We start from the raw sequence: 9544 nt of genomic DNA on the forward strand, positions 1-9544 counted from the left end.
CATCTAAAACAATATTGTAAGGTGTGAATACTCTGTTTATTTGCAATAAAGGCAAATTTTATTGTTGTGTTGTAAACCAAATGTTAACCTATTCTAAGTGCCGTTCAGGCACAGAAGGCACAAATGTTGCCGATCCAAATAATAAGCATCACGTGTATTCATTAAAGCACCTTTTTTCCTTTTATGAGAAAGAAGTGACTAATAGATAGGTTTCAGGCAGAACTAGATCAAGCATGTGTATGTGTCAGGGCTGGAGTGTGCATTTGCATGTGTTAATTGAGTTAATATTCCAAAAAGCCAAAATGAGACGGTGTTCACTTGTTTTCAGGAAAAAAAAAAAAACAAAACCAAACATACATCATTTGTCTAAATTAGTAACCTCTGCACCATTGAATCCTACAATAATTGGCATAATATTACTTTTAGATGCTGCAGGTATGTGAGGATGTTTGGCTTGATCTTACTTAATATTTTTCATTAATAGCCCAGAAGAGGGAGTAAACAACATATTTATGGAATTTAGATGTCAAAATGAGGAGAATTGTGAATGTCAGTGAGAGCGAGAAAAGAGAAGATTCCTGTTTAGTGAAGCACAAGTTCATGTAGCTTTAGCAAAAATAATGCAAAACTGTTGAGTGGTTCCTTCGGGTAACAACGGACAGGAAATTAGACATGAAGTTGTACTTTACTTTCACATTAAAAAAAAAATGCAATCCTATGCTGTGTCATTAAAAGCTTCTGTCGCAGAGCAGGGGGATATAATTGGTATAATCTGGTTTCACTGATGCTCCCCTTTCTGCTTACCTTTCCGTGAGGAAGGCATTAACTAATTAAAGTGCACAGAAGAACAAGAAAAATGATCAGGAGCCTGCAGGGATGGATTTAAGGGAGATTAACTTGTAGCTCCGTGGCTTTGTTACTCTATAGCTGAAGAGTGAGGCTGGGGAGGGGGGGCAGCACCACCCCCTACAAACCTGGAGCAGTGACAAGGGGGAGAGGGTTTGGGGGGAGTGGTGGAAGGACAGACGTCTTCGGGAAAGGGGGAGATGCTCAAGGAAAAGCTTCCTGCAGGGGAACGCGAGGCTCTGCAATGCTCTCACCCGGAGGCGTTGAAAGTCTTGCCGTGTAAGGCTGTTAAAAACCAGCCTGGCCCAAAGGCCAACAAGTGCACGGGAAAGAACAATCTGCATTCAGCAGATGAGTTGAATCAATAGCGGCTTGGCCATTTATAGCTTCTGTTGTTGTAGTAATAATAATAAAATGTAATAAGCTCCAGAGGCTTTAATGCGCAGGAGTCTGCAATGTTTGTAATGAAGTTGAAAGTGGTGCTGAGTTGTGTGAAACTCATAGAAATATGTAGTGGACTTGTTCCTGATTATGTGGTATTTTTGTCTTTTAAAATGAAAGTTACTGAGCAACATTGATGTATGTCTCAAGTCATATAGACAAAGACCCCCATCTCTTTTGAAAGACTTTATCTATCCTACCCCACTGCAGACTTCTGCCTTCGTAGCGTTCCTGGGAACGAGCCTGGCAGTGGGGAGACTTCAAAGGTCCCAGTCTTCCCATACTGCTCACCATGTGCACTTGTGGTTTGAAACGGGCAGGGTGACAACAGAAGGATGTTTCTAGACATGCACGTGATAAGAACAGTAATGACACCGACTGCTTGGTGATTGCAGCTGGTCATCAGACTAAACCAGAACGGCTCAGGCCTCATAATTCTGCAAGTTTTCCTCGTCCAGGCCTTTGAAGCTGTTGGTTTGCTGCACAGTGCACGACGGGCCGCTCCCTCCCGCTGCAGGGCGGTAGCGTGTCCGAGATGGGAGCTGAGGGATGGAGTTTCCTTCTTCCAGAACGCCACTGGCTGAAGTTCAGGTACCGTACAGACCCCCCGTGTGCACGGACCCACCTCCGCTACCTGTGTCTCCAGAAATGAGCTGCTGTCCCAAAGACCTTTGGTTTGGTATTCTTGTCACAGAAATGCTCAAATGGAAATAAAAGAGCTATAGTACCTAAGTGTTAGAAAAAAAAATGTAGTTCTGCCATCCCAACAGCAAACTTCTCCGAAAGGGCCAGATAGCTTCATTTCTCTGTCTTTTTGCAACTTGTTGATATAGAAATGTAATGGTTGAAAAACCTTTGATGAATTCATTTAAATAGTGGATTTTTTTTTTTTCCCCTTCTTGACTAAGGGCAAGAAAGACTTCAGTGCTACACCACCAGTTGTTTTTTGACCCTTTAATATGTTAGCAAGTCCCCTTTAGTTTACCACAGTGGTGGTTTATTTGAAGCCTGCTACAAGTAGTTGTTTAAAGGCTATTTTCAGGGGGTTTTTGTCATGGTTTTCATACAAGGCTTAGGCATAGAAAAGCCCGTAAGTTGCCCTGGTGCACTCGTATACAGGGGTGACACAAGTTAAATTACCAAGTTACTAGAAATTAATGTTTTTCGGTAACTACAGGGGACTTTAATTGGAAACTATGTTAATCGCATAGTAATTCTCTTTACCTCGTCTGCATTATCTCCTGAAAACCGTGCAATTAATTTGTGTCATCACTGTTGCTGCTGCTGCCTTCAAACACAAACCAAATGAGCATTAGTTACTCACACACCCAGCAGTGGCCTATTTTCTTAAAGGACTTCCACAAATCACTGACTGATTACTCGCTTGCCTGACGGAACCAGACTGCACGTACCACACAAGGTGGCAAATAGTAGCTCTTTTCAAAGTTTGAGCTTTTAATCACCTAATAACCTTTACTTTTTTTTTTTTTTTTGGCCATTACTTTTTTCCTTAGAAGGAACATTTCTTTGTGTGTTTATAATATCTAATATTAGCTTGACCCAACCTCGGGACTCCAAATGATTAGCTGGGACTCTGCCTTCCCCTTCTAGCAAAGACATGGGCCTCATTTTTCAAACTAATGTGAGACCTCAGCGTCCCCTCTGGCTTGTGTAAGGTAAAGGACCTCTCTGTGTGACCTGGCTGTGCAGTTCCTCCAGGGGAAGAACCCACCAGCCACCACGTCCCTCTCCCACTGGCATCTCAAGTCAAACTCCTGACCTTTAAAAACACCTCTGGCCAGCACTCACCTGCCCTGCAGGCAATCACAAAGGGCAGCAGCTGATTTCTGACAACTTTCCAAGCTGAAGTCTTAGACTGGGCTGAGGACTGGTGGAGAAACCCAGCAAGGTAGTGTAACTCCATGGGAAACAAGCCAGTGGGGCTCAGGGATGGCTCTCGGGAAAGATGAGGCTGGAAGGCTGGTTTTGCCCTGTAACAACTCATGAAGTGGAAATGTCTAAAGTGGCAACTTAGTAGAGGGGGTTATTTACTAATATTGGAAGAGACAACTGACCACAGAAAGAAACAGAGCCTGGAGAATTGTAGACCAACTTCCAGAAGGCCTAGAAACAGAAAGATACTCAAGACTCTTAGTAAGTTAGTAACGGCAAAATTGATTGTTTGTAATGCCTTTCTTTAAAGGCTTGTTTCCCCTCTTGCTAGTCCCCCGTGCTTCAGCAGAGCTATAAAACTGAGGCCACCCTAATTTTTTACTGAAGGTCCACTCCTGTGAGAACAGCTAAGTGGGAATCGTAGAATCGCACAATGCTGGAAAGGTTTGGGTTGGAAAAGACCTTAAAGATTACCTAGTCGCAACCCCCCTGCCACGGGCAGGGACACCTGCCACTAGATCAGGTCCCCCAAGCATGTCTCCCTTGGCAGTTACATTTTTCCCACAGTATTAATGAGACACCCCTAAACAACAAGAACATGAGTAACTGGAAGAACGTGAAGGCAGCTTCCTTACAGGTGTGGTGGCAACTGGTGTTGAGGTGACACCACGCATCTCCTCGCTCGATTGTCAAAGCCAACACTGGCTTCGTGTTTGGAACAGAGCCCACTCTTCCCTGGTTCCTGTACGAGGCAAGGTATGTGAGTCTGGATCTGTTCCTGGTGAGTTCACGGGTTCCCAGAGGAGTCTACAAGACCTTGCACTTTTAAAACAATTAAATACACCTGATTGACATTTAGCATAGTGACATGCTCCTTAGTTAAAGCAGTAACAGCAAACAAGTGATCGCTCTATGTACATTAACTGGCACTTAAACATCAGGTTCATTTATCTGCAATTGGCATGAAAACACAGGTGGAAAACAGGGAGTGTGGATGGGAAAGAATCTCCCTCCTCTGCTGAGCGCTGCCTGGCTGTGCAATGGTCACGGGCAGAGTTTGCCACTACCCTGTGGCTGTGCTAGACAGGCAACAACAGGCCCCAGTCTTGGCTTTTGCCAGTGGCTTATAAATTTTTTACTATATAGAAAGTTGTTTGTTTTTTTTTTTTTTTCTTTAACTTACCCCTCCGGACCCAGAAGCATTGGTAATGAGAAGCAGGGAGGCAGTTCAGTTATACACAATGCAGATAGAAGGACACAACAGGGTATTTGGGGAGGCAGGGAAGAGATCTCCTGTGTGCCATTAATTACACTTAGAAAATGGACTCACTCTGGAGACCTGATTTATTTCCAGAGTTATTGACAATCTCTTAACTATAATGATGGAATGAAAAGCAACCGTTAGTGAGTTATGAAAGGTCAATAATGCCACAAATGAATACAAACAGCATATTTGAAATCCAGCCCGCCCCGCATTCTGTTTATGCAACAATTTCATCGGAGGCGATACGGCTTTTCGGGGAGGCTGGAGCACCAGCTCTTCTTGTGCTACCGGGAGCCTCCAAGAGGGCAGAACATGCCAGGTTACTTTACGGTCCTTTACCACCCTGCAGCTGATTACTATGGGAGTATGGATGCATTTCTTTTTTCCCAGTGCCTGGAGCACATTTCTGTGGCCCTGCCGGCAGGCTGTGGAGCACGGTCAGGTATAACACACAGGGGTATTTCAGCGTAAGGCTCCTTACGCAATCCCTATGGCTGGAACCTCAGTTGGCCTCCAGCTGCTTTCTGGCAACACAAAAGTGTTTCAGCCTCCCACCGTATCGGTTAGGCCATGCCAACATGATGTAAAGGAGTCTTAAAATGCTGGTAACTTGCTTGCATTGCCTAAAAGATGTAAAAAGGCATTCAAGGGAGTCAGGATTGAGTCCTGAGTGATCGTCGGGTGACCCTATGGTTGGGTATCTTCATGAGATGGTTTCTGTTGCCTAATTGGATGAACTGAGCTTTATACACAGTTCCCTTCCCTGTTTGCAAGCAGTTCACGGGCAGCTGTAATTGTTTGAATCCACGGTGTGAATAGTAAAAAGAGCTTTACTTAATGACTGCAGAAGCCCTTCTCGTGTGAGAGCTCTCTGGTATTTATTCACACCAGAATTCATGACGCTTTTGTTTTCTATGAACGCTCCTGCAAATAAAAACTTGCTCACTCTAATGTTTATGAATAAATGTGGTCGTAAATGCCATCAAAGCAAATCAGCAGGGTTTTATTTATGCAAGAAGATGTGCAAATAAATGTTTGCTGTTTTCACCTAGCTCTAGTGGGTGTGTAGGCATGTGTTGAAACGAAGGCTCTGTAGGATCTCCTCTCAGCATTCACACATTCTTACTTTCCATTTCCTCCCTTCCTACATTCTGATCCTGCCAGTGAATCCCTGTGCCCCGAGGGAACATGATTAAAATCAATGCTTTAGGTATTTACCCACATCCAGCAGCTTGCTGGGTCAGTGGATAAGGTCATGCAGGGTAGTAGGATCACCTGTAGGATGCCCAGGACTGGGGCTCTGCACTTGGGTGGACAAGAGGAAAGGGGGATTGCATCTGCAGCCTCGTGCTGGTTTCTGCATGGCACACAGCAGATACCCACAGCTGCTTTACTGGTGTGTGCTGCCTCGTGGAGCCAGGTGGCGTGGATTTGCACAAAAGAAGTGCGGGAGGTTATTGCCATCCTGTCTCAATCAGTGCCCTAATTAAACATAGGAGAGGATTTTCTTTTCAAAACGTAAATGTCAAGCCTTGTTAAAAAAAAAAAATCAAAATGCACTGAAATTAATGTGGTAGGAACTGTGGAGGAGCTTAAGCTAGGCTAGAGTATATTTATTAGAAAGGGAACTGAAAAAAGAAGTGTTTTCTGATCAGAGTTCGACCCTTAAACTGGGCTATTTGCAAGTTATTTAGAGAATATAAGGAAGTTATGCAAGTTTACAAATTTCCCTTCAAAATCTGCAGTTAGGAACTGGTTCCAGGGGCGAATTCTATGTCCCAGCCTCTAAAAACTATAAAGGAAAAGAATCTGAGACTCATCTCTTTCCAGGATTTAGCTGTAAATCCCCCTTCTTTTATGACTTTCAGAGGGTCACACTTTCAGGGGGTTGTACTTGAAGACTCAGACCGTTCCCTTGAGTTCAGCAGAGCACAAAAATACAGAATTTTTAAAATCCACATTCAGCAACATGATAATAATTTACAAATAACACTGTGTAAAGGCATTGGACTACTTCAACCCACGGAGAGCTTGAATCAGAAGTGTAAATCAGAACTTGCAACAGTCAAAACCAAAGCCCTAGATATGAATGCGTTAGGATGGGGAGTTCCAACAGAAAACAGAATTTTTTCAAAGCCTTATAGAGAAGAGCTTCTGCGGATCTCAGAGGTATGCTTCAGCTCTGACCCGTGATCTCAACCTGTCCAAGGTCAAAACTTCAGTTTAGATGCGTTTGTGCCTCCCCTGGAGCAGGTGAGAAGACATGCCGTTTTATGGCGGTATGGAAACACAAAATACAGTATTTGTTAAATACAACAAGCTCATGTCTTTGCAAATATATGAAGTTCTTTGGCCTTCACAGTTCAACCAGTGGTTTGTTGTTTTCATGCTAATACAAATTCTTGTATTAATAGGAGCATGGCCTTGGGTTTCTCCATCCGTATGGGAAAAAGTTACTTGTCTGATGGTAAACAAAGAACAGAAGAATTGATTCACTGTCTTCACTTTTAAAAAGATGGTATGAAGCAATAGTGAAGCAATTTTAATTGTGACTGTGTAACACTTGCGATCAGTAAGATCATTTGTGTTCTGTTTTTAGGAATTGGGGTACTAAAGAGTACATACAGCATTAGAAATGCAAAACATGACCGCATGTTCTCAGGATTTTGTCAGTGTTACATGAAAGAGCACTTGTGCTGGGATGCTCAACTCTGAGGGTATTCTCTGTTCAGTGTGTATTTACAGAGATGTATGAATATTTGATTAATGAGTCATGGTCTCTGGAGAAATTTAATAACTGTACTGCTGTACAAAGCCAGCTCCTTAACTGTTAACACAGCTGCCAATAGTGTCACTGACACTGAAGCCCTTTCTGCATCTAATATATTCTGTGGAGTAAATTCCTTCGTTACAAGAGAATCCATGGGACACATTATTCAGTTATCTGTTTTGAACTGTTGCAGGCTCAATTTACAGACCCTGATTTGTAAAGATTTTTCCAATGGAAACAAGCAGTGACACATGAGCCATAAAGTAGCAGTTTCATGAGGCTATGTTGTTCCAAAAGTTACTTGGAAAGTCAGTTCTAAAGAAGCGTTGCTTTAAGAATTCTTGCATGATTGATAATAAAATAGGTGTTACTATTGTCCAAACTGCTATTTTCATTAAATATTTTTATAATATACTGTAACAGCATATTCATTATGCAGGTGAAATAAAACCCATCCAATCTATTGGCTGTGCATGTGCCTTGTGTTTGTATAATCCAATTTATAAAATGTAAAATGAACAATGGATAAAAATATTGATGTATAGCAGACTGATCCGGAAAATTCTTACCTCTTTAAAAACCATCTTCAGTGGGACTACTTGAGGAAAGGTTGTTCAGGGGTATATGATTTGCAGGATGGGGCGGAAGTTTTCTCCCCATGCCATGACACCAAACCAGAAGTGTACTTCATTTTTGCTGAGCAGTTTTCCAAGAAAAATTCACAGCTAATTTTATCATTTCTCCATTTTAATTCCTAATACCTGTGAAGAGATCAATTTTCACTTAGGAAGTTAGGTGTATATTTTAGTGGTGTTACTCCAGTTCAGCTGCTTTAAATAATAGGGGGGAAAATGTCAAAAAAAGATAAATTTAGTGCAGAGGCTTTCACTAGAAGCTTTAACTGCAGGTTAGAATTATACATGCTATGCAGAATTTCCTGCAACACTTCTCCTTTGGGCCACAATGCATTACAGCAGACGTATAATGAAGCTGCTATAAAATCCGTGGTAATTAAGGGGGATTTGACAGTAATTGCAACAGTGAATCAACTTAATTATTACCTGCTTCTAAGAGAGCTAACCTGATGTTATAATCTAACCTTTCCTACTTCTGAAATGAGAGATTAAACAAGTATATGTAGCATTTAAGAATTAAATCTGTTGAGATAGAATTATATTAATATACTTTTCATATACATTTTATGTATGTGTGTGTGTATAGGTACAAAGAAGCTAAATGAACGGCACCATAAGCTGACAAACAACAGATACGCTGACTGTATGCATTCATAAAATAAACAGAACGTAGTCTGCATCTGAGGCGAGCCAGCTTCTCTGTTATTTGCTGAAAGCATGGGGACCTATAGAAAGACCGTTGCTATAAAACGCTACGACACACACAAGCCTAGTTCCTTGAACAGCCTTGTAAAGGGGATGTGATGAATGTATTGTCTTTCTGTGCTTAATTTTAAGCAAACTGTTCTGAAATAAATTTAAGGTAGGCTTTAGAGCTGCAAAAGTGAGACGTGGCTTGAGGACTTCACAGCCCTGCTGCACACCGCCCTGGTGTGGCTGCCGCCGTGACCCTGGAATGGTGAATGTGCAGTACTGGACGTTCCAGTGTTACACAGAGGAGAGGAGATTCTCCTTTGTCCAAAACGGGTTTGCTGTTTTTCAGTGGCACGTGACTTGAACTAAAAAGAAGCTTCTTACAATGTCTTCCAACTGCTTTGAAACTGGGACCTGGGCTAGAGAGCTCCATGGGTTAGCGAGCAGCGAGGTCCAAGCCTCCTGGTTCTTTCTTACCCTGCCTTCAGACAGTCATCCTAAACACCAGGGGGAAAGTAGCCTAACATAACATTGGTCTGCTCAATTCCAGCCCGATCAATCCAGCTCTTTCACCTACTGCATCAGGTATACTGAGCCCTGTGCCACCCACTCAGGGTCTGTTGGCTGTGCCCATAAATACAAGCATCCCTTTTGCTGAAGTTTTCAGAGCTTTTGAGGTGTGTTACCTGAGAGCAGGGGGTTGTCAGAGGGTCGCTGAACCAAACCCTTCTCAAAACTCTTCCCCAGTGTCGTACGTGGCTGGTACGTGCAGCACGGTGCCTGCAGCAGATGCATTTCAGCACCAGTATTCTGGAAGGTAAGGGGTGTGATAAGAAAAATAGAGAAAACAGAGAAATGGGAAAAAATAGAGAAAATAGAGAAGTGAAAATCATCATCGTCATCATCATGAAAACTTGCCACAGCAACTTTCACATGAAGTTTATCTGAAAAATTGACAACATGAGCCTCAATTCTGTTCTGAGGAAGGGTTTGACTGTCCAA

The sequence above is a fragment of the Tyto alba genome, unplaced genomic scaffold (genome assembly GCF_018691265.1).
Source record: "Tyto alba isolate M040663 unplaced genomic scaffold, T.alba_DEE_v4.0 Super-Scaffold_1000006, whole genome shotgun sequence".
NCBI lineage: Eukaryota > Metazoa > Chordata > Aves > Strigiformes > Tytonidae > Tyto > Tyto alba.